Source organism: Manis javanica, chromosome 1, assembly GCF_040802235.1.
Source record: "Manis javanica isolate MJ-LG chromosome 1, MJ_LKY, whole genome shotgun sequence".
Classification (NCBI taxonomy): Eukaryota; Metazoa; Chordata; class Mammalia; order Pholidota; family Manidae; genus Manis; species Manis javanica.
Genome location: NC_133156.1, coordinates 123,450,008 through 123,474,414, shown reverse-complemented (window position 1 = coordinate 123,474,414; position 24,407 = coordinate 123,450,008). Strand labels below are relative to the sequence as shown.

Below are 24,407 nucleotides of genomic sequence, written 5' to 3'. Positions count from 1 at the left end.
TTGAGCTGATTTTTTTGTATGAGTTATGCTGTTAAATATAAAATAGCTCAGGAAAACAAGAATTCAATAAATACAACTGGGGAAAAACCCTATGTATATTGTGATTATCCATTTGCATATGAGGTTATACAAATAATATATCCATGAACAGCTAGTAAAGCTTAACTTAAAGGGGAATTATGAATGAATTGCTTAGTCTGGACTCTCCATTTCATGCTTTTGGGCTTGAGAAAGTTGAGTGTGTAACTTTGAGAGCTGTAGTTTACTAGCCCAGTTTTTGGAAGTATTCAGGGGAAGTCATAAACCTTCCATACATTGCAGGCCACATGTGGATTGAATTCTGACTGGTTTCTTGCTACTGCAGTCTTACTGTGTCATATTGATTTGAAAGATAGTATTATTCCTTACTATTGTCCTCCATGGAGGAAAACATCAACAAAACAGACAAAAATTATTTTCCAGGTCCCCTGGGGTTTTCAATCTATGTCATGGAAGGGAAATCCACATATTTTACTCTGAAATGTTTAGTAATCAGAACATTCACAACATTCATGGCTCTCCTTTTGTACCAATGTTTCTGGAAAACTGAAATCAAGAATCTAGTTTAAAAAAAAACTCTGGGATCTAATCCATCAAACTAGAATAAGGACTCGCTTGTTTGAATAGTCCAAGTATGACGTTTAAATCAGGTACATTAAGCACAGCTTTCCCTCCCTGCTGAGGGGCACGTGCACTCGGAAGAACACACGGATCTTGTTGCTCCCTGAAAAGGTCAGAGAAGCTCAGCTAGTTTGAAGTGATGCTTAAGCTCATTGGTTCTGCCTTTGGAGCACAAGGCTGTTACCATGACTACAAAGCTGCCGTTGCTACGGCATCCAGAGGCTCGTCTGATGTCAAGGCTTCGGGGTGGCCAGCATAAAAGCTCTCACTTGATGTTGTTTTCAAGAAGTCTTTGAATAGTAGCACAGAGACAAAATAATTCCAGGTAAACACGATTTCCTATACTTTCCATGTAGATGGGAAGTGGGAGTAAGTAATAGGAAGTAAACCCATTCCTCCCAATTAGCCCCCATCAGAGAATAGAGTTGAAGGAAGAAAAAATGTGCAAAACCAGTATTAACATAATGCTTTGTTTTCCATTTTTTAAGTATAGACTTAAAATGTATGGATAATTTTTAAATAACCTTACACAAATCTGTAAATCATTTAGATTGGCAAGCCACAGCAGCCAACTCATTGCTTGGTAAGAAGGATCGGCAGTGTCACAAAGCAGGAAAACAGAGAACCACAGAATGCACCAGAAGGGGCAGCTCATTCACAATCTTGCCTCTGAAATAGCTATTATCAATTATTTTTCATCTGTTTACTACAGCTTTATTGAGGTATGACTGACAAATAATTATTGTGAATATTGATTGACAGATATATAAATCATTTATATTTAAGATATACAATGTGATGTTAAATATGTATACATTGAGAAATGATGTTTCTAATTAAACTAATTAACCTGTCCATCAGCTTATATATTTACATGTGTGTGTGTTTGTGTGTGTGTGCACTTACATGTGGTGAGAACACTTAAAATCTACTCTCTTAGCAAAATTTAAGTGTACAATAAATTACTATTATTTATATATATATAGTCACCTTGCTGTACACTAAATCTCCATAATTCATTAATCTTATAACTGAAAATTATTTCTTCATTGACTCCTTCCCTCACGCCCATACCAAATTGCTTCCCTATGATAGGTACTCCTGAAGTGTCCTTCACAGATCTTAACACATTTGTAGTGAATGTCAGTCTTTCCTTCCAGATCTACATGGACAAGTATGTTATAGCTCTATGACCCACACAATGCCCACCATAGTGCTCAATAAAATAAATATATGCTAACTGGCTTAAAAGAAAATGCTTGGGAAGAGGCAAATTGTCCAGTTTGCTTCAACTATAGGGTTCATGAGATAAGTTTGGGGTTATATTTTCTAGAATCTTCCAAGCAAGATTGAGGCATTTATATCTGGTTCAGTAGACAAGGAAAGTCAGTGTAGGATTCTGAGCTAAAGTGTGATGAGGACAATGTGGAGATACTCACATTGCTCCTTGGAATTGAGGGCAGCCCCACCAGGCATACCATGTTTGCCTCATCTCTAATACAGCTCTCCAGAATCACAGCCATTGGTACTTATAAACACAGACTTGGTCATAAGTACATTTGGGATCCAGGATTTCTCCATAATGCAATTTACAAATTCAGTCAATGTTACCTGATAATACAGAGTCTTGAAATTTTCAGTTCTCCTGATGCTACCATGGTTTTACAACCAACTTGCTCTGGAACAACAAAGATCAATTTAAAAATAACTCCATGAAATGTCCTAAAAAATACACAGTCCTCTTTAGGCATAGCTTTGATTTTGTACCAGAAACAAAGCAGAGCTAAAGCAATACCAGTATTATTTCCCATGTCTTCTGCTTAAAAAAAGATCAGTATTATCTTAAAAATGTTGGCTGCTTTGAACATCAGAATTAGAGATGACAGTGTAAATGAGGTGTGAAAGCAGAGGGGAGAAAAAGGCATTTTTCTCCATCGTGTACCTCTTTTCTTTCTTCTTCTATAAAGCAAATAGTTTATTGGTAGTTTTCTGGCCTCTAAACATCTTTCCTTCTAAAACTGAGTCCACAGTGGGACTATGAGTCAGTGTTTGTCCACTCGTGCTTAGCAAGCATAGCTCCAGACACTGCTTTTTGGGCACTTTGTCAGCTCTTCACTATTATGTATCTTGTTCTGTGCCATAAATGGTCAATTAACAGTAAGTAATGAGAATAGTTAATACTATTTGAGAAAGCTTTGTGAAACTAAATAAAATGCATGCTAATTGTTAGATAAATATACCAGAAAGACTACAGTCTAATTTGGGGAAACATCAGGACATTTTATTTAAGATATGAGCTTTGGAATCTGGACAGAAATCCTGGCTCTGAAACCTACTAGTTGTGTGAAACTGGGTAAGTTATTATTGAATAATTTACCTAATGTCGTACACTTACAAACATTTACTATGTGCCAGCCACTTTTCCCTAAACTAAGTAGTTTCATCATTGTCCTGTATTTCATATGGGAAACCAAAACAGAGAGGTTAAATTACTTGCTGAAGGTTTTACAGCTAATAAGTGGCATAGATAGGATTCTTTTTAACACCAGGAATCTGGTTTCTGGTACTTGCTCTTACACTACAGTCCCCAAGCCCTAGTTTTCTTCTCTGAAACAGCTATAACGATACCTACCTCATAAAATTGTTGAGATTTAAGTGAGAAAATGCATGTAAAATGCTTAGCATAATGTCAGCACACAGTTTATTCTCATTAAATGTTAGCTATTATAATTAACAATCTATAGGTTTATAATCATAAAGAATTAACTGCATACTCAACTATCAGTTATCCTTGTACTATCTTTTTTCTTTTGGGATTATTTATGGTGCAATTTAGTCCGTATTTCCTCTTTTAATTATTATAACTCAGGGTATTGTTCCCTCCATTGGTTGATGGGTGTTTAGGGAATATTTAGTATTGTTTTACTGTGGTGTTATCCAAGATACCAGGACTCAGCAGACAATATTTTCAATGTAGCTGCCTTTTTACTTTATTTTTTTTTATTATTTTTTATTTTGATATCATTAATCTACAATTACATGAGGAACATTGTTTACTAGATTCCCCCCATCACCAAGTTCCCCCCACATACCACATTACAGTCACTGTCCATCAGTGTAGTAAGATGTTGTAGAATCACTACTTGTCTTCTCTGTGTTGTACAGCCCTCCCTGTGCCCCCTCCCACATTATACATGCTAATCATAATGCCCCCTTTATCCCCCCTCCACCCATCCCTCCCTTCCCACCCCTCCTCCCCAGTCCCTTTCCCTTTGGTAACTGTAAGTCCATTCTTGGGTTCTGTTGATGTTTTACTTTTTAACTGTATCTTGAAGGTCCTTAAAACAGTAGGATATATCAACATGATACAAAAATAGACATTCATCAATGAAAAGGAGAGCTTTTTAATCAAAGGTTTTGTGGCATTCTGAAATAAAGTTAAGCTTGTTTCTTTTCCAATTACATACTTTTAAGTTCCATGAAAAAAACTGTTTATTGGTGCATAGAACACGGATTCTTTTAAACTCCCACCTGGAACTTCCAGTCCTATGTGATTATAATTAATCACATATGATTATATTTGATCTTCAGTGAACTGATTGAAGGTCACTAAGAAGGTAGAAATAAAATACATCAGTTCATTTGTGAGTCCTCCCCTGCTCAGAATCTTTTAACATGCCACTGATCTGCCTCCAGCACTGATTCTATTTTTCTTTGTTCATTTTTTTCCTCTGAAAAAGGGCTAGTGTAGTTTGGAGTATCAGCCGGCCTGTTTCTATTCTTACCACAGGGTTGTTATGCCACTCCTTCATACTCATTGCTGGTGCTATATCCTTTCTCCACTTTTTAAAATTTAAATAATTTTCCCAATCAAATAGACATATATTAAATGCCCATTGGTGAAATGTTCTGTGCTAAATACTAGAAATATGAATACCAAATATGGGGAAACATAAACTTCTAAGAACAGTGGGAAAAAGAGGACTACAATTAGAAAAGCCAGAGCAGTCAGAGAGTTGGAAACAAAACCAGATATTTATAGTATCATGAAAATCAAAGGAGAAGGTAGTTTTGGATTTAGGGTAGACCACTCAATTTTGATCTAAAGATCAGCAGAGTTTATTTTTATTGCAAACATTTGCTGTTTCTGGGCACAGGGTAGAAGCTGAATATTAACCTTGGTCCAGGGAGAGGGTAATTGCAGGGAGAAAAAGAAACTAATAGAGCTTTTAGCAGTTGCACAGAGTTACTGTGACAATATTGGAAGATTGAAAGGTCTAAAACATATTGCTTGTTGCTTCCACAAGATACTTATTTAATTTTGAAGTTGTGTAAGAGTCTAAAGTCCAAATATTCTGGAAAACAGACTGAAATCTCCTGTATTCTCTTGAAACAATGACCCCTGTAAAAGGATACCTGAACTAAATCATCTGCAGAATTTCAAGGCCAAAGAGTGAAAGACCACCAGCTTATCAGCAGAAGTCCTGGAGGTCTATACCCTAGGAACAGTGATGAACCAGAGGTAGACAGAAGCCTACCAAACTGTAACCCTATCCTGGCCTGGCTATGTTCCTGACTGGATTGTGGTGATATATGATCTATTTTATCTGTATAAAAGAGAAAAGATCGAAAACTATCTAGGGAAGATAATATCATCTGTAAACTCTGTAGTTCTTTTGCACCCAATAAGATGAAAATACTTGACCTGAGATGAAGAAAGACCATTTGGTTAATAACCAATAGAAAAAAAGTAAATAACTGAAGCATACCCAAAAGCAATTCAGAACTTAGTGTCAGCAGACATAAATTTTAAACTATTGTTTATATGTTAAAAAACATATAAAAACATGGAGAAAATGCATGAAAAGGTAAGAGATTTCACAGAACTAAAGTTTATAAAAGAGCACCAAATGCACATTCTAGGACTAAAAAATACAGTTTCTTAAATTAAGAATGCACTGAATGCATTTAATAATATATTAGATACAATGGAAGACCAGATTAGCAAACTGGATAATAGATTGGTAGAAAATGCCCAATAAAGTATATGGGGTGAGAAAATATGAAGAAGAAAAATTGGACAAAATTTAAGAATCCTGTGAAATGTGCTAAAAAGTTCTACAATTGCATAATTGGATTCAGAAAAGGAAAACAGATATAGACTGAGGCAGAAGCAACTTTTGAACAGACAATGGTAGAGAATTTTCCATAACCAATGGGAGATCTCAAGCCATAGACTTAAAAAGCTTAGAGAACCCCAAGCAACAAAAATTCAAAGAAAATCATACTAGGTACATCATAGTCATACTGGGTGACAATCAAAGACCCAGAAAAAAGACACTTAACTTTCAAAGAAACCATAATAATACTGGCAGTTGACTTCCCATCAGATGCTATAATAAGACAGAAGACTATTGAATGACATAGTTAAAATGCTAAAAGAAAATAATTGCCAAGCTTGATTTCTATATTCAGAGAAAACATCCTTATAGTTACTTATGAGTTATTTTGTCATCAATAGACTAACTAAACAAACCAAAACAATAGAAGGAGTTCTCCAGGCAGAAGGAAAATGAGCCTAGATGAAAACAAATGTCTATGGAAAGAAAAGAAAATTAGAAAGAGTAAATATATAGGTAAATACAAATGAAATTGACCATGCAAAACAATATTATACTCATGAAGTGTAAGTATTTATTGCACAAAAATACATGAAAATAATAACATAAAATGCAGTAAGATGGTAAGTAGATTTAAAGTATTCTAAGGTTGTAGCCTTATGAAGGAAGTGATAAAAATAATAATCTGTATTATTGTCAATGATGCATGAGGTCAACTCTGAAATGTTTCCTGAAGCCCAGTATTACTGCTGATTATACACAGTGCTAGCTTCCTTTGGTAGTCCAAATTCCACTATCACTTTGCCACTTTCCTTCAAGGATCTTTTCAGTATCATATCCTTAATAAATTTTCCTTGACCAAAATTAAAACCAGAGTAGACCTAAATCTCATTATTTCCTGTACTTTTGAGTAATTAACTTCCAGCAAATCAAGAATTTATAAAGTCCATTGTCTTTTAGAAGAACAAAGCTGCCAACTAGTGTCTAGGCATTCACATCATCATCTTTTTAATAGTTTGACCCTATCATATGCGCCATTAAAATCTTTTTTTTTCCTGGCCAGCCAACTTGCAGCAATGCCCTCTTATCCTTACCTCACCATGCCTCCTCTCTTCTTCACAGATCTGAGGAAGAATATTTTACTTATTTCTATTCTTTTTCTCCTTCAATTCAATCTGTTTCTTTTGAACAAGAAATAAATGCCCATCCAAGGGACATGTTGTTAACCCATTCCTGCAGGTGTATGAGAGATAGTTATAAGCCCTGTTTATGTTTATTTGTTGATATTTATATTTTTATTTATTATCTATCCTTGTTTATGGACCAGTCATCTTATTCTTACCTATTTTTCCATTTGTTTTCTCCTACAAATTCCAATCTATCTCTTTCTCTCTCAATAGTAATGTTGATAAAATATGGACTTTGGAGCTAGATTGCTTGCTTCAAAATCCCAGCTCCCATGGATATTTTTCTTGACCTTTCTTAAATTCTCTAAGTACTTATGTAAAATGACAATAAAGGCAATAATAGTACTTATTATGGGGAATTTGGGAGTTTTTGTTTGAATTAATACAAATGGGATTCTTAATCATTTGTACTGGACAAATGGTAACATGTTCAATAAATGCTAGTGATTGTTTTTATTCGTCCTCATTTGTTATTCTTTTTGGCGTTCTGTTTTATGGTTTTTGTGCAATGATTTTTCTTTATTTCCTTCACATTTTAAGTCGAGAAATATTTCAAATCTATGGTTAATATTAACAAACTTTCTTAAATTGATTTAAATACTTCTGTCCCCATGCATGCCTTCCATTTGTTGCTCTAGTTCTGCCATTCAAAGCTTCAGAAAACATTTTCCATATATAAGCCCTTCTGAAGAAAACTGTTTTTTCCTCTGTGAGTGGTCTCATCCGTAGTCTGTCTTCATCCCACCCCTCCTTTCCATTCCCCTAAGAAACATTCTTCCTGTGTTCTATCGCAGTGTTTGCTAGCAGGACAGGTGAGTTGTATCTGCAGTGATGACCATCATAGGTAAATACCCATACTTTGCAGTTGAATGCAAAAACCTCCGATGTCCTGGTGTTCTTGATTTAAGAAACTGCAGTTTTCTCAGATCAACAAGTTATCACCCCTGATGTATATATACGAGTAGCCTAGCCCTGAAGAGCTAAAAATTAAACTGTATGTTGGTTATACTTCAGTAGGTGACAGGAAGAATAGCAGAAGGTATGAAGCTTTGGCTAGCCCTGGTGAGCCAAGCATTAACCTACCCTCTGCCAAGTAGAATGGCAAGCAGGAATAGGAGCTGTAAGGAAGGACAGGTCAGAAAAGGGCACAGCTGGGAGGAAGGCATAATCTGGGCCAAAACAGAGAAGGAAAACCAAATGAGGCCAAGCAAAGAAGACAAATGTTATTTTCCTATGTCAGCCAGTAACTAGCCTCGGTACACATAGCCACCCCAAAAAATACAATGTAATTGATTTATTTAGTGAACACTTCAAAAACTGTGATTTAAATATTTGAGGTTTAGCTTGGTAAATTGAAAACACTCCAACAAACACTTCAACCTGGCAATGTTCAATCTGTCTGAAGAGTTTTGATACTTTTTTATTTCCTTCACCGACACAGTTTCTTAGAAGAGCCCTTTGATTTTCAGGAGGTCTGGAGAGTATTTCTTTTTTCTTTTTTTCTTTTTCTGAGAAACAGGAAGTTACTCACTTTCTCTGAAGTAAACAAATCAGAATGCTGAAGGGTTCTTTTTAGTTCAAAACTTCAACCCCAGGTAAAGCAGACAACTCTGTCACTCTTACCTTTTGCTGTACAGAGCCAGCCCATTTAAACGTTGCCCAGGTGTTTCCTTCCTGCCTCCCGGCAGTAAGCAAGTCCCAGAGTTTAATCAGAGCCTGCCTACTTAGAGACAGGCTGAGACTTGTTTTGACAAACAATTTAAGAACTATTCAACTGATTTTCCTGTATCAACTCACCAACTGTTAGTTGCAAAATGAGATAACTTCTAAACCATTGTAATGTAAGGCAATAGTATTTCTACACACACACATGCACATGCATCATAGCATTTGGTATGCTAGGAACGATGTAAATTTCTTTAATCTCCTATATTCATCTGTGGTGGGAGATTCATGAAGAGGCTTATTTATATTCATTATTTAAAATGTCTAAATATTCAGCTAGCTGGGGAGAGGATACATAGTAGTCATCAGATTCTCAGAAGGGTCTTTGAAGCCTATTAGACAGGATAAACCAGGAATGCTGTAATAGCAAATGAAACCTGGAATATCAATGATTTACCAATGTTCTATTTCTTGTTTCTGAGCAAACGTGCCATGTAGTTTAGTTGCGGGAAGGAGCGTTTGGTTTCTCAGTCACTCGGGGATCTAGGCTAATAGCTCCGCCATCTGATGGCTGTACCATATTGCTCATGGCCGTCTTGGTTGCTATGGCAGGGAAAGGATAGCATGAGATCTCATACCTGTTCTTTTATGTTTCTTCCCAGAAGGGACCCACATCACTTCCAACTTATTTCAGTTCACTGGCAACAACCAGACATGGGGCCCCACCAAACTATAACAGGTCTGGGAAGTGTGACGCTTTCTGCATGTCTGGGAAGAGAGGAAAACCAGGTTGGTGTTGCAAGAGAAATGTCCCTGAGGAGACCTGGGTTGTATTAGATGTTTATCAAATAGTCAGAAAAAAATTAATGCCTCCATTTAGTAGCAGGGACTTGGAAGGACAGAGGTAACATCCACCAAATATGGTGGATAAATAAATACATGAAGGATCTAGAACTTAATGGTGGAGCTTTTGGAGTTGCATTTCCTAATAATATTTGTACCTGAGAACTGAGAAAAGAGAAGACAGTACATGCAAGTGTAGGGCAGAAAACTCAACAATTATGTCTCTGGTGACATGATTCATTGTAGGAAGATGTACATGCTTTCAACAATGTACATTTTAATATTTAAAATCCCCTCATTTTTTTGGACATTGAAAGCATTAAATGATTTGAGTCTTTGAATCACAGCAGAAATGGGTTGCTAGCATGTGGAACCATTCCAAAATTACACTTACAGCATTTTGTAATTAAAGCACTGTTGAATACACGAGAAGAAGGATTTTCAGGTTTATACATCAGGGCATTTGGCCTTCTTTTGCTCAGGTCCATTCTCCACACAATCACCAGAGTTACTTATCTTACCATATCCCTGAATTTCTCAAAACCTTTCAGTTTCCCATCAAGCTCAGAACAAAGCGCAAGTTCTCTAGCACATATTACAGAGTTCTAGGTCATCTAGCCCCTACCTACTTCTTCAGATTAAACTTGTGCCACGACTCATCTCTTACTCCCTTTTCTTGGGACCCCAAACTTCACACAGACTGGGAGCTGTTGGCTTCTGGTATTTTATATGTGTTCAGTAACCAAGATGGATGAAAAAATTAGCAAAAACAATCAGAATATCCTGATTACACTCCTGCTGTCAAGGATAAACTTTGCTGAGCTGCAGTATGTTTCCTAAGTAGAAAGAAAGAGGCAAATTTATGCTTGAATGTTCAGATACATTTGGATTTCACATTCCATTTTTTTAAAGAGGGAAATGGAAAGTTATTGCATTTCTTAATAATATTTGCACATCTTTTCATGTGCTCATTTTTTCTTTTTTTCTCCCACATTTTTTCCCCATAGTCAAAGCACTGAGTCTTTTGTAAGATTTTTTTTCAGTTCCAAATGTTATACATGCTATTACAAATGAAATTAAAAATATGATTGGTAATTAAGAATATAGTAATATTATATATAGTAACTGTCTCATCTGAGGGGGATTGCCCTCAGGTGAGTTCACTCTGGGTTCGGTGAGACTGAATAACACAATGGAACATTAGGAGTAAAAGGGTTTATACCAAACTTTATTCTCACCGTGGCAGGTCCAGTGCTGGAAACATGTCTGCCTCTGGATGCTCACAGTCTGCCTCATCTCTGCCTCTGGGCAGAACACTGGGTGGAGCTCTTTACATAGTAACACTGACAATAATGGCTCATCGCCAATGGGTGTGGAAGCAGTAGCCTAGCAGTAGGTCAATTACATCATCAAGTAGTTTAGGGTCAGATGAGGATCCTGGCCATAGGAACTTTCATTTTCCCTATGTAACATAGTAATAATGCAATTAGTAGTAATTTAATAATTCTTTCTCAAGTCCCTCCATTTCCACCCCTTTAGGTAATCACTACAAATAACCTGCCATTCTGTTATTCCCCACCTTTCTCCATGTTCATGTTTCTAAACTGTGTAAATATATCAATGAAGACTTTTGCAAGTGACAGAAAACCCTTCTAAACTCACTTGGAATAAAAAGCTCTCATTAGTATCAGGTGTGGTTCAGGTGACAGCTTCAGGTCTCAGCTTCGCCCTCTCTCTCAGCCTGGCTCTGCTCTTTCCTGGGTGGCTGGTGGAGGCTGCACACCCGTAAATCCTAGTCTTGTTGGAAAGTGCTGCCTCAGCTTCTGTAACCCCAGAGCTCTTAGCATATTACATTGGATTGGGTTTGATTGTAATAGCTTTATGTTCTTGAGCTTAGTATGTTGATACTGAGGTCACATGCTCTACCCTACTTGGGGATGGAAACCTACACATAGCACAAGGACTAAGATGAAGTGGTGATCCTCAAACATGACTCAGGTGTTGTTGCTCAGAGTGCAATAAATGGGCAATGGGCACACAGTCCCTGGTTTTTGTATTGCTCCCTTCCAAGTATGGAACTATAGTGTGTTCCTTTGAATACTTTAATAATATTTTATGGCATGGAATGGTCTTATTTCTTAACCTAATAATGGGTATTCTGAATTCTTATGAATTTTTTTTACAACACAAACAGTATTGCAGTAGGCTTTATTATTTTTATATGCTACATTTGAGAGTGGGTTTTCTTCATGAGTGGCTTTGGCTATGAATGTGTGTGTGTGTACTATTTTTAAAAATTTGCTAAAAATTGCTAGATAGTTTTACAGAAAGCTTGTGACAATTCACACTCACAGTCTTTGAGTATGCACATTTCCCTACATGTGCATGAGGACTGGATATTTTAGTTCTTTTTGTTTTCAAGGTGAATATGCCATCTCATATTTTCTTTTTTCCCGCCACATTTTCTTTCTTTCTCCTTTCCTTCCTTCCTTCTTTCTTTCTTCTTTTTTTTACAAATAATGAGATTGATTTTCTTTCAAAATATATATTCAAACAGGTTCAGGTTCATATATTTATTCAGTTTTCTTTAATTTTCTATAGAGGTGTGTGTGGGTGTTTAATCAGTTTGTAAACACCCTTTCTAGGATAGGAAGATTAAATATTTGGCTGATTTATGTGTTGTAAGAAATTTTCTTTTGATTTTTACTATGGTACCTTTTCTCTCCATGGGGAAATTTAAACTTCATATTGTCAGATATATCTATCTTCAGCTTATCTCTTGAGTTTTCTGTTTTGCTAAACTCTTGACTCCAAAATTATACCCCTCTTAGTCATGATTCTTCTCGGATAATTATTTCAAATTGCATTTGGAATATATAAAGAATTCTCACAACTCAATAAGAAGACAAACAATCTGATAAAAAATTTGCAAAACTTGAACAAAATCTTCAGGAAAGAATATATATTGATGGCTAATAAGCACATGAAAAGATGTGCAATATCATTAGTCTTTGGGGAGCTGCAATTTAACACAATAGAGTATCACTATTTTATTGTGATATAAAAAAACACAAGAAAGAACTATTCTTCCTAATAAATAGAGAGCATATACAAATAAAGAGCAGTTACAAAAAACTCACTGCTATTCAATGGTGAAAGATTGAATAATTTCCCACTAATATCTGAAACAAGACAACTGATGTTAACTCTCACAACTCCTAGTCACCATTGTATCACAGGTGCTATACATTTAGGTATTTAGGCAAGAAAACTAAATAAAACACACCCATATTAGTAAGGGAGGAGGAAATTCTCTATTTGTGCCTGATATGATGTTATGTGTAAAAATTCCTAAGAAATCCAAAATACCTACTATAGCTAGTAAACAATTTCAGCAAATTTGTAAGATACAAGATCAATTCAAAAAATCAACTGCATTTCTATCCACTTGGAATGAATATCCAGAAATGAAAACAGGAAAACAATTCCTTTTGCAGTAGAATAACAAAGAAGCAATACTTAGGAGTAAGATTAACAAAGTAAGTACAAGACTTATACACTGAAAATTACAAAACACCTAAATTACAAAATGTAGGTCATCTTTCAAGGTATATTTACATATACATATTTAATCCATTTTGAATTTTTAGAAAATATGTTATGGTATAGAGGAAGGAGGGTAAATTCATTTTCTGATCAGCTGGATGGAGTCAATTGGCTAAAACATTTATTTAACAAATTGTTCTCTTCTTGCCCTATTGGCATTTTTCTTTTCATAGATTAAGTCTATATATCCTGAAACTTGGGTCTGTTTCAGGAATATTTTAGTATATTCCACTCATACTTTTCTTGTACCAATGCCATACTATTTTGATTATAGTAGTTTTGTGGTTAAGTATAAATAAATATATGGTAAGGCAGTCCCCCCACCCCCGCAACTATTCTTTCTAAAAATGTCTTGGCTGTTTTCAGACACTTGTATGAAGTTTAAATTTTATCATTAAATCCCTCTAAAAAACATGCATACACAGAAGCCCAATAGTCTTAAAATTTGTCTGTTTCTAGTAGGTGTATAGTGATATTTTATTGCTTTTAAATTCCAACTCTTGATGACTTGCGATGTTGCACAACTTTTCATGTGTATATTGGCCATCAATATTTATTCTTTTTGAAGTTTTAGTTCAAGTTTTGCAAATTTTTTATTGGATTGTTGTCATCTTACTGATTTGTAAGGATTCTTTATATATTCCAAATTCAATTTATTTCTTAAATATATGTATTATGAATTGTGGCTTGCCATTTCATTTTCTTAAAGGTGGTTTTTGATGAGCAATACTTTAAAGTTGTAATGAAATCCCATTTACCAATTTTTCATTTATAGTGAGAAATTTTTTGGCTTGTTTAATAAATTCTTGTTCAGAATTATGAACATTTTTCTCCTGTTTATTTTCTGAACGTTTTATAGTTTTAGTTTATAGGTTAAGCTATAATCCTCTGAAATATTTTCATGTACTATGTGAGGTCAGTTTTGAGGTAACTGGTTTCTGTCTAGCTTTGTGCCTGAGTCCCAGTCTGAAAATTTGCCTAGTATGTCTGTCCCTCGAAGTGGCACCTGCGCTATTTTGGACCATACATCCACATCCCTATCACACTTTGGGAACACATTTCTAGAGCTGAATTCCTGCCCAGAGGTCCTATTCTCACTTACAGACTTCCTGGGGCCGATGGCCCATCTGCAGACAGTGCCTGCTCCTTCATCCTTTGCCTGAACTCGATCTGCATGTTTTTGCTAAAGCTTTCCACACTATCCACTGTTCTCTGCTTCAGCTGCCCTGAATGTCCTCAGAGCACCTCCACACGCTCTTCCCACCCAAAGCCTTATCCACCTCAGACTAAATGTCCAACTCCAAGTCTGACATCTCCCATTCTGTTACGAGACCTTACCCAGCCACGTCCAGAATTGTAACACTAGCTCTTTTAGAGGCAAGGATTTTATCTTACCCATTCATATACATACATATATATCCCTTGATCTCCCCTGTGATGGTTAGTTTTGCATGTCAAATTGACTGGATCATAGGGTGTCCAGATATTTGGCCAAACATTATTTGAGGGTGTGTCTATGAGGGTATTTTTGGGTGTGATTAGCATTTGAATCAGTAGCTTGAGTAAGCAAATTGCCTTCCCCAGTACGGGTGGGCATTATCCAATCCCTTAAGGATCTGAGTAGAACAAAAATGTGAAGGAAAGGAGAACTTGCTCTCTTTTTGCCTGCCTGAGCTGGAACATTGGTCTTCCCCTGCCTGTGGACTGGGACATACACCATTCATGCACCTGGTTCAACTGTAGGAACACACATGTACAATTTCATATCCTAGGAACTGCTTCTGTGGTTTCTATTGGGTTCCTCTCAACCTATTGCCCCAAAAGAAAGGAAAAACAAGCATTTGGGGGAAAAAATTTGGAATGAAATCTGTTTTATAGATAACTTTTTAAGTCTTAAGATGTTTTATAGAGTCTTATTACAATGAGCATGAATGGTATAAAGAAAAATAAAATCTGTAATACAGACAGCATTTTCAAATTGAGGTAAATAAACAGTTGCTGAAAGGCTGATCTGGTTTGAGTGCAGTAGGTTTATGAGCCTGTGTTGGGACTGTCTGGTCAATTCAGAAGTTTAAAGGCAGCTCAGACTTGCTTTCTTTGAGCAAGGCAAGACAGCCTGGACGTCTTTGTTCTCAAAGGGTAGTCAGTACATTGCATTGTGTTCATTATAACAAGGCTGATGGCAGAGGTTTTAAAAAAATGTATTTTGCAACAAAGTTTCCAAACCATTCAACTCTGTATTACCTAGGTGCTTTGCTCTCTACTTCGGAAAAGAACATATTTCAGGTTTTCTGTAGATACATAATCAGGAAAAATAAAGCAAAACCTCAAACATCCATCAACGGGAGAGTATTGAATGCTGCTGCTACTTGCCCACAAAACAGATTGCTTTTTCATTTTTGACTCTGTTTTCATTTTAGTTTGTTTGCTTGTTTAATTTTTGAGTAGCTAGCAAGTTCACATAGTTGACATCAAAAATTTAAAAATATATGCAATGAAATGTCTCTTCTCAATCTCAGTCCATCAACCCAGCTTTCCTCTGCCACCAAAGATAAAACTGACAAGCACTGTTACATTTGGTGCATTCTTCCTCTGGAGGCTGTCTATGCAGACACAAATGAATATGAACTTATATTCTAATTCCTACATTTTTTTTAAAGAAAAAGGGGCTAGACTTAGGGACACTATTAGAGCCTGTTAGCCCAGAACTTTGTCGTGTTTTGGGAAACTTCTTAACCCTGGCAAAACCAGGATGGTCGGCCACTCCAGGCCTCCTATGCACTTGTCTGAACCCCATTTGATTTTGGAGATGTTTTTAAATCCATGCCGAGGTCTTCCTCATTCTTTCTTTTTTAAATGACTATATTGTATATTTATTTGGACACACCACTGTGTAGTTCAATGCTCCACTGTTGAGGGACATTTGAAGTTTTTGTTTTACTTTTCTTGATTATGTATCTATAGAAAACCTGAAGAATTATACAAATGTAAAACAGAAGATAAATATTACCTATAGCCTCACTGAACTCAGGGGTGGCTGGTAAAAAAAAATGCTGATGTATTTTCTTCATCTTTTTCCCTATGCATTTACATATTAGTCATTGGCTGACTTACACTATTCCATGAGGTAGGGATTCAGCAATTTAAAAAAAACAACTAAATGAGTATATTTTATATTGTACGTATTTGGGGAGGGTATGGAGAGCTAAAGACAGTAAATATTTAAACAAGAAAAACAAGACAATTTTAGATACTAGCAAGTAGTGTGAAGAAGATGAAATAAGCTGCTGGCTCCTGTTGGTAGAGGGGAGTGATGGTGCTTGCCTTCACTAGAGGGGCTCAGGAAAACACACACACTTGCACACACCCAAGTATAAATGCAAAGGAAGTATGCTCGGGAATGCATACTTAATGAGAAAAGAAAGCACAGTAATATATCCATTTTCCAAAGTTCATAAATAACTACAAATACCAAAATACTTCATTAAAATTTTTATTAATTAGCCTTAACACTCCATATTTTTCTCCTTTATTTTCTTTCCTTCATACTCTTTGATTGCTTCTTCCTGTAATATTTCCTATATCAAGAATACATTTTTAAAATATTGTCTGTGGAGAAGAGAAAGATAACTCAGGTCTTCTAGCATGATTGATAAGAAATTGTTTTTTATTATTGTTTCACATTTGCAATACTTTGTTGGTAATGTGATTTGAATGTCAAATTTGTGAAAGTCTCTATCACATGAATTGTAAGATTTCCAGGCCTTTCAAGTTTTCTTTTGTATCGGACTTTTCTTAAATGCTCTGCACTGATGACATTCACTAGCCAGTTTCTTGTCAATGCTTGCAAATAAATGAACAAATACAATGAATTATTACTTTATGATTATACTCTGTATTATTGTATGTTCCACACAGGAAAACAATTCCACTTTGACCTGACATTACATCTAGGCACTGTGTCTTATTTATATTTTTAAACTTTGTTTTACTTAGATTAGGGCATATTTCTCATAAGCAGCATATATGGGAATTTTTAAAATGTAAGTGACAACCTTTGCATGTGATAGAGTGATTTACTCACATATGTTTGTAGATGCAGTAAAAATAATTGGCGTGACCTCTGTTGTTCTACTTCCCTGGTTTTCCTTTGTGTTACGATATATTTGTTTCCTTTTATTTTGCATGGTGAAAGGGATGGAAAATAAGTAGGATTTTATTCTCTTACAGTTTCCCTTAATTTTGCCAAATACAAGGTTAAACCTTGATTCTGCAAATCTCTTGGGAAGGATGGTTATCTTTACATCTTTTTTAATGAGGATTTGGGAGCAAGTCTTCCAGGACTCTCCTATCTGCCCCAGGGCTGGCTTCATGGTGTGTGACATGTGGTTGCACTGGGCCCTGTGCTGAGTAGGGCCATATGCATAGTGTGTGAGTCTGTCGGAAAATTCTTAATTTTAATTTAGAATTTGTGTTTTGTGAAGTCCAGTGGATCACTGGAGCATGTTCCAGCAGCTTAAAGCCTCATCCTACCCATGGTCCTGCCTCTTCCATCCTCCCCACCACATCAGGATGTTCTGGCTGACCACTCCCATGGCCCCAGCAGAGACTGCTGTTGCCACTGTCCCCATGGGATTCCGGGCTCCAGGTCAGCGGAAGTGGGTTTTGTGGGCCATGCTGCAGTACAGGGCCCTGGGCGCCTGTGAGTGTCTATAGTCCCCCCATGAGGGTCCTGTACCTGAGAAAGCACATTAACAGCAAATAAAAAACATCATGGCAGGTAGAGCAAGAGCTGAGAAGAAAAAAAAAAAGCCATTTTGTCCTGCTTTTTTGAACATGGAGGCCCCTGTTTTCATTTTGCAGTGGGTCCTGCAATTATGCCACCAGCCCTGGCAGGGCCATCACATAATCACGGAAGTTGTCCCTGAATCCTAAACCGATTCCTACAGAGAAACTTCCCTGGCTCGTACCTGCTGCTACGCTGTTCGTGCTGCCTCCCTCTGCCTCACAGTGGGTTATACATTTGGTGAGTTTGCTCCTTCTGATAACTTTCTCTGTTGTCCCTTTTGCAAGATTGTGTGAATTGAGTGCTTCTCTTCCTTTTCTGTTTTCCCTTCCATCCTCTCTTACATGTCTCATTAATTAAAGAGGAAAGGGATTAACAATGGAATGAATGAATAACATAGTAAGTGAACAAATGAAAGAAGCAGGCAGGGTTCTTTTTGTCACTGGTATTGTCTTTGACATGTTATTTTTTATTTTCCAGTGTTTATAGTGGCTTTTTCCAATAGGGCCTGGGGACATTGATTTAGTACTTTCCAAAAGTATCTTGGGCAGGAAATTTACTTCCTAGACAGTAGACTGTTTCTGCAAAAAAAGATTAATCTATTAAGGTTTTGCATAAAGCCTTTTCTTTCCATGGTCCCATATTATGATATGACAGTAATCCTATATGTTTTTATTAAACATTTTAAGCTAATAGGATCCTAGTCATTTTTGTCACTTTAAATTGATGGCCATCCTTGTCCATAACTAGGCATGTTTTGTATTCCTAAACCAAAAGTATTTATTTTTGGCTTGACAAAAGATTCCATTTCTATAGTACCTCTAGAATTTTTGAAAAGTTCCACCTTAAAGATATGCATCCTTATTTAATAAATAATAGCCAGATTACATATTAACATCTGGAAAATGGCCAGCTAATTCTTCCAATATGAACCTGGATATGCAAATTCAAAGGCTGATAGGTGAAATTTTCTAGCTTTGTTTTCAGTTTTATTCCCAAATAATGCAAGTTTTTCTGTAGCTAAATGATCTAAAACTTATATTTCAATTACAAATTAAAAAGCAACATGGCTCATTTAGCTCAGTGGAGATTCTCATGATCTGTTAGCACTATGACCCAGCTTTACTAGATGTCATTTTCATCTGCAGCTTCTAATGGGGCAGCCTTTTGAAATTAAGCATTCTCTCACTTCTTACATAATTGCTGAAGCAATATAACACATTATTATTAGAGAAGTTCTCATAAGTAAATTTTAATGTGTCTATGAATTATCTATGGAAGAGGGTAGAGAGATGACCAGGGAAGTGATCATCTGCCTTTATGCTAACTGAATTTGATAGAATTATTATGGCTTATTTCAATCTTTTTTTCCACTAGAATTTTCCAATGCCACAGGCTGTCAGATATGTAACATAGTGGCTTTCACAGGAGAGGATCTTTTTGTAGTTAGAAGGATCTGGGTAAGACTTCAGATGTATTTATGTTTATTAAATATTCCTCCAGTGCTTTAAAATGTTTAAAAATCATTACTTCATACCATCATTCAGTAATATCATCATCAATCTATGACTCAGTTAACACCCAAAGATGGGGGAATACAAACATGTCCAAGGAAACTGAATTAGCCTATAGTGCATGGTCCTAGGCTGCAAAATATTTGTTGTGATTTTCTTCTGGGAAGAATTCCAAGAAAGTGTTAAATGAAAACATGACCAAATATCCTTGTACTCGTCCCCATGTATAATGTGGTTACATTTTTATTTAACTACATTTTCAAAATCACAACTTCTTTGAAACAAGTATTCACCTCTATGCTTGCTCATCCTTGCATCCCTAGTAACTAGCAGAACGCTTGGCATGTAATGTGTATTTGGATAATGTGACATGGTTTACAAAGTACTTTCAGATAAGCTAGCTTTATCATCACACAGCCATACAAATAGATGACCATGGTGGTAGGAAATCATCATTTTACATGAGGAAACGGAACATCAGAGAAGTTACTTGCCCAAGGCCACGTATGGTAAGAGGGGGAACTGAAATTTGATCAATCCAAACCTTCAGCTTTCCAGCCTCAAACTTTCGTTTTTTTCTTTTTTGAAATAAAAGGCACATTCCCAACTAAAATGAACTCAGAGCTTGAATCAAGTAGTCAGACATTTCTTTTACATACTATGGACAAATTTGGGATTAATGCCAAATCAGTAGAAGATCTGATTGAACATTATCCTTCCATTTATGATTAACATGATCATTTCCCCTGAAATAAACTTTTGCTGTTAATGCAAACTTACTGAGATATAACAAACATGCAAAAAAAAAAAAAATACAAATCGTACGTACACAACTCAATTAAATTTGACAAAATATACACATCTGTGTGACCAGTCCCTGCATTGAGAAATAAAACCTCCCCAGCATCCCAGAATGTCTTTCATGCCCTGCCAGCCATACCCGTCAAGCTTTTCTACTGCTTCTCAGTAGGAGCACTTTGTACCATATGCTCTATGGAATAGCAGAGGCTCAGTCTTTGGATGGGACAGTTAACTCCTTGGATTGGCGAATTAGCAATCACGAGAACTAATCTCCATGCTATGTCTGACCATAATTACAAAGCCATCATTTTGTATTCCTTTTTCCTTTACACTCCTTACCTAAACAATTGCCAAATCCAGTTAACTCTACTTTCTAAACATCTTTGATAATTATTGCTTCTTAGCATGATCATAGGCCCAACCTAATTCAGGCTCTCATCATGTTTCCTTAGGATGAGGTTGCTAGTTTCTCTACCCACCTCTCTTTCTTTAGGGTCTCACCCACTCTTACTTTTCACTCAGTATCTCCTACTTGTCAAACACAACACTAGGCAATTGGGTATCACAGGTGAATAAGAAATATCTCTGATCCTTCACAAGATTTCACTGTCTAGCAAGAAAGACAAATACACAAATAGAAAACTGTAACTCAACGTTGTTAGTGCAATGACAGAAATGCACAAAACAAGCTTTCAGAATGTAGAAGGTATTTTGAAATTGCTGCCAGGGTTTTCTTCCCAAAGCACAGATTTGATCTTAAAATCCTTCAATGGTTACTGCTTGATTACAGCAGGAATTGCAAACATAAATGCCAGTGGAAGTCCAGCAGGTACAAATATTTGTGAAGTAGACAGGTAACATACACTAGGTAGTGGTGGGAGTTTGGAAATTGTGGTAGACTGAAAAGGGCATGCTTTAATTAAAGGGTCAGTTACCTCCGGCTCTAGCCATTTGTGGTCAAGTGAGGCACAATGTGGCCAATCATCTGTTTTGCGTTGTTTTGTTTTGCTTTGTTTTTTTCCCAAGAGAAGCTGGAAGTCTAGAATTTTTTGTTAGATCTCCCAAGTTTAAAAATGTTTTTAATTTTGTAATTCAAATTATAAACAAAAAACAAGACAAACAAAAAGCCCTAACACAAAAAACAAATACTGTGGGAGTCAAATAAAACACATCTGTAGGCCTCTAGTTTGTGGCCTTTGGCCTATAAGAGAGTCAAGATGTATAGGCAGACATCCAAGACCTTGTATAATTTGGACCCAATCTACTTTTCCCTTTAAACTCTTAGGTCATTCCATTCCAAGCCCAGTGCCTTCTGGAGCACACCTTCCACTCCTATGCCAAATATCTTTGTCTCTGTCTACAATACCCTTTTGCCTTCCCTCATTCCACTTGCCTTTCCAGGCCCAATTTATATGTCGACCATTATGTAAGTTACCCTTGCACACTCAAGATATAACTAACTTCTCCCTTCTTTTTTTTCCTTTAATATATTATTCCCACTACCAATAGAATACTTGCATTTAGTTTAAAATCCAACCAGTTATGAGTTTTTCCTCTGCTTTTAAATTCTTTATTTCTCCCCCTCAAGAGATTTTATTTTCCTTTCATTAAAGCTTAGTTATAAACACTTTTAAAGGTTTACAATATTTTATGCAGAATTCAAAATGAGTGGCATACAATTGAGCTGTGTTACCACAGTCTACACAGTGGTTAGAATCTATTTTCTTTTTTTTACAACTGTTGACATTTAGTAACACCCTGATAGCATTATTAGTTTCCTATTGTTGCTATAACACATGAATTCAAATTTAATGGCTTCAACAACACAAATTTATTATTTTTCAAGTTAGAAGTCCCTCACTGGTCTTGATCACTAAAATAAAGTTGTCAGTAGGGTCGCATTCCCAGCAGAGGCTTCAGGGGAAACTGTACAGCTGCCCGTGGCTGTCTTCATTCTTGAGCGAGAGCCTCCTTCCTCTGTGTTCTGAGCCAGCAGTGGTGGGTTGAGTGGTTCCCACGTGGCAAAGCTCTAACTTCTTTTTTTGCTTCTTCCATTTTTAAGGACTACTATGATTACATTGAGCCCACCCAAATAATCTAGGGTAATCTTTCTATTTTAAGGTCAGCTGATTAGCAACTCCGATTCCATCTGCATCCTTAATTCCTCTTTGCCACATAACCTAACATATTCACAGATTCCAAGGATTGGGACACTGAGCTTTGAGAGGCCATTATTCTGCCCACCATATCATCCTCTAATGACAGTTTCTTCTAATATCATAGAAAGTACATTTTAAAAAAGCAATTCTTAACATCCTATATTTATAAACTCAAATCCATAAGGCAAAGAAAAATGGTTTGTTTCCCTAGTCAACTTTTGTTTGGCTTTACAAAATAGCCATGTACAGAAAGACTGTGTATCTTGGTTCAAAAGAACAGCTGATATGATCATGCACTGATTTAAAACTTCATTCATTTTCCACTTTTAAGTATGACCAAATAATTTTCTTCCATTAACTTGTAGATAGAAAACTTCAGTCAAAACATAAAAACTTTTCTATCAAATAACTGCCTGCAGCATTACTCTACAAATGAAATATTATCTATACATTGTTTTCATATGTCTTCAGGAAATACCACTATCCTCAGTGATGACTGGATTCTTCATGTGGTATGTCCATATGCCAGTAATATCCTTTGCCAAAGTCTCCAGGCTAAAACGTACCTATGTTACCATAATTTGCCTATATCTGAATGGAGTTCCTCCATCTTTTTCCAACTTCTGTGAGACTATCACTCAATCATCAATAGCCAACGGCCTGTAGTCCTTTCCATGTATTCATGTATTGCACATATTCAGTGGAAAAGATAACTAATGCCATTACAATAAAAAAATTGGGGGCAGAAGTTATGTGAGGTCTAGCCAAGTCACCATTCTAAGACATTAACTTTGGCTCGAGTTGCTGCCACTGTCCAAAACAAAAGGCAGAGGTTAGGGCAGCTACTTTGAGCCAACAGAGACAGAAAGAAGTGTTGTCCTGAAGTTTCTATCCTCCATCTACATTTTGCTTCTTGTAGAAGGAACCATCCTGAAGTGGTTCAGAAGATGTCTGGGCCATAAGACTAGTTTTGTCAGCTGACATTGGCAGCTATAATTAAAAGGAAGTTTACAAAATACTACTGGACCACCATCCAACTCATGATGCATTGGAAAGGTCCATCCTGATGCCATTGGAATGTATCATTTTGATGTTAGCCTGCCAAAAACAAAGTAGCAGAGAAAGTACTGCAGTGCTCCTCCAGCTGGGTAGCTGTAGAGTTGATAAACACCTGGGTTTAGAAGATGATCAAGAAGTTGATAACAGCAGATTTGCTTGACCTTAGCTATTGAGGTCATATGTGACTTTGGCATCATCATTTAAATGTTCCAAACCAACAAGGATACGGCTGGTTCCGAGATCTCATGGAAAATTGGACTTCTCCTCCCACAGGGTTCATGATTTTAAAGTTAAAAACCTCAAAATTTTTAAGAGAGCTAATCTTTTTAAAGCAACTACAGAATATCTGGTTTGACCTGGGCTCCTGAGTATGAGGGAAAGAAAAAATTTTTATCAAAATATTATTAACAAAGAAGTCTCAAATTGTCACAATAAGCAGGTGATTTCAGTCCATATTAACCAAGTGTAAATACTATGTTAAATTCCTGTCAGCTCTGACTTACTGGCCAAACAGCTCTGAGGCCAAAGTGATACAGGCTTTGCAGGTGTGAATCTGGGCATGTTTGTATTTGCAACTCTTTCTGCTCATGAAGTTTGCAGAATTAGGAATAAGTGGCACTGAATATACTGTAATATTTTCTCTTAGCATTTTGGAACTGTTCATTCTTGTTTTGGCATTTTTTTCAGCATTTCACCCCAAAACAAGAGCACTCTCTCTCTCATCCTTCCTATGTCCTTCCTCCTCCCTGCTTTTTCCCGATCTTTTGCGATAATTTCCCCCATGACTTTCCTCCTTCTACATCCCCTGGCAGCATAAAACTCCATATAATTTCCTAATTGCTCCATTCATACCCCTTTACACATGTGCTTCTTCTGAGTTATTTTTTCCTTAAGCAAAAATGCAAACACCTTTCTAAAAATTACAGGACTCGGAGGGTCCTCTAGAGGGCATTTGGTGAAGTCCATGCTTGTGTCTCAGGCAGCACTCCACACAAACTATGGTGGTC

The 24,407-nt window shown here is 36.5% G+C and overlaps 1 long non-coding RNA gene across 2 annotated transcripts in view; it reads right to left on the bottom strand.

Annotated features, from left to right (window-relative positions):
• The window catches only part of LOC108405856 (uncharacterized), a 132,855-nt gene that overhangs the window by 31,883 nt on the left and 76,565 nt on the right, over positions 1-24,407 (bottom strand). Inside the window, exons 1-2 of one of the 2 annotated variants that reach the window (XR_005056937.2) lie at positions 10,714-10,774; positions 2,272-2,338 (exon numbers count right to left, since the gene is read on the bottom strand). The exons of the other annotated variant lie outside the window; for it this stretch is intronic. This is a non-coding gene — a long non-coding RNA (uncharacterized lncRNA). Of the gene's footprint in view, positions 1-2,271; positions 2,339-10,713; positions 10,775-24,407 lie in introns of those variants that run through there. 2 annotated transcript variants of the gene reach the window in all.